Below are 2,422 nucleotides of genomic sequence, written 5' to 3'. Positions count from 1 at the left end.
TGTGTCTCATTAGCTCATGACAGATTACACGGGCTTGGCAATATAATCTCATACAGCGTGACTCAATACAATTTTGTGTTATAAAGAATTTTCCTTGCATGTTTAGAAGCTTGCCTTGAATGATTGACTATCCCTGCTACTTGCAAACCAGCAGGCAGTCTGCTGGCCAATTTACCTGAGTATTTTCTCAAGTACAGTAGTTTTGTGCAATTATTCTACCGTGGTGGTTCTGGTGCTTATGTAAAAGGTCATATAGCATGAAAAATGACAGAAACTGACATATTTTTCGCAGACTCAAGTGGTATTTTTTCAAGTGGAACAAGGGGTGACTTAGTGAACTAATCACTGCTCTTTGACATATACAGTGCAGTGAAATAATGTTACAAAAAGCACTGAAGGTCCCTTGCAGTGAGCAAAGCTAGTGGTTATAGTTTTGGTTTTAGAATGAGTTTTTTTTTAACTGAGCTCAGATATAACATCAGCTGGAGTTTTGAAATTCTGTCTCAGTCCACTAGATGGTGATCCTTGTAAATCAGGCTTTGAGTAACTACAAAAGACTTGGGCTGTTAACTGTAAAAATACGCATTTCAGCATGCAGAATAGGAAAACCGGGATACAACAGAACACGATTTGTCTCACAAACCTACACCCAAAAAATCCAGTGTATGGTTGAGGAGTTATTTGAGCATATGACTGCACGGTGCTCTCAGTGTTACAACAGTAGAAGTATTACAATGCCTTCCGCCAGGAAAAATGAAATTGCTTTCAATTCTCTTCTCCCTGCAAATCAATTTGCAACATCCAAGCTGCAGCCCTTCTGGAAACTCACGATAAACACTACAGCAAAGTCCTGTGATTATTTGGAGCTACCTTTAAGGCACATTCATTTAAGCACACATTTTTCTGCATGCTGTGCACAAAATTCCATAACATAAAACAAAGACTTAGCATAGGGTAATAGAAATGTTTTATTAATCAAATATATTTACATTTCTTTGTCTTCTTTTTAAATGTGTGCCTGTTATTCTTATTTAAACACAATGTAATCTTTACAGTTTATATCACATGAATACAACTACATGCATGACTTCATTGGTCCTTTGCAGTAAAAAAGATGCTAGCCGATGAAATTTTTCAAAATGCTGCCTACCTTTCTAGTTACACTGTCATTATAATTCTGTAACAACAGAGGGCCCTTTCAGTGTGCTCTGCATTTTATTGGGCAGTTCATGCTCTTCAGATTGGCTTGTCTCGTCAAAACTTCCAAATCTTAACAAAATGTTGGAAGAAATACCTCATGTTGTTCCAGAGCATTTTATTCTCTGGGAACGCATTCACAGAAAGAATTTGGAAGGAACAGAAGAGTGCACTGAAGATAAATAAAGAAAAATAAGAATAATTTTGAAAAGTAACAATTGATGCCTCTCAAAAGCAATGAGCACTTACTTTTGGACTTTCACCTATTTATTCTTCAGAATCTACATCCTTTCATCAGCTGTAAGACAGCATCGCATAACCTAACGGCACCATACATAAAATAAATAGTAATTATAAGGAGAGATTATGTTGCCAAGAGAAAAAAACAGGTGTACACATCATTGCTTGCAAGTTTCTAGTATGTAATGTGGTATAATTATTACATGATTCTCAACTCTGTTTTCTCACATGGGAAAGCAATCGATTTGTATTTTGGAAGATTGCATTTAGGATATACAGAGGTTCACAAAGGACCTAATGTCATCCTGAAAGGAATAACTCCAAAAATGTAAAAAATTCAATTCCACACACTGAATGAAATCATACCTTGGCACAGACTTTAAATAAGACTTCCAATGTGTCCGGAATGGGACACAATCAAGTGAAAACAAACAAGAATACCCGAACACTTGTATTTATTTACCCATCTACAAAGCAGAGATGCCAAATGCTTCTGAAATTCTGAAAAGGCAGGCACAGAATCACAACATTCCAAGATGATCGTATGACACTTACTGCTTTAGTTTACCATGTGCAAACACATATCATCTTCATAATGCATCTAAATGTATGGTTGTTCCATTGATACATGAGCAGAAAGTCACTCAGCATTCAGGAAGTGCAGACAGGAGCTAGATTCTGTTTAGTTCAAACCTAGGGTGTATTTTAGCTTCTCAATGCTAGTTTTGCATTTGCTATATTGTAACTGAATGCCAATCGTTGTACTTGAGAAAAAACCCCATATGAAACCATGAATATTCAGTGAATTACTTTTGTATGCTGCCAAATCTGTTATGAAAGTGCCACACATAAAATAACACAGTAACTGAAATTGTGCTCAGGAATCTGGCACATCACAATAGCTTACACAAGAAAGAATTTTGGGAAGAAGAAAAGTAAGTTCTGCAGAAATCCCACTCTGGTGCCTTAAAAAAAAAAAAAAAAG

The sequence above is a fragment of the Lagopus leucura genome, unplaced genomic scaffold (assembly GCF_019238085.1).
Source record: "Lagopus leucura isolate 7727_CA_CO unplaced genomic scaffold, USGS_WTPT01 Super-Scaffold_54, whole genome shotgun sequence".
NCBI classification, from domain to species: domain Eukaryota; kingdom Metazoa; phylum Chordata; class Aves; order Galliformes; family Phasianidae; genus Lagopus; species Lagopus leucura.
Note: the sequence above shows the minus strand (reverse complement) of the source record.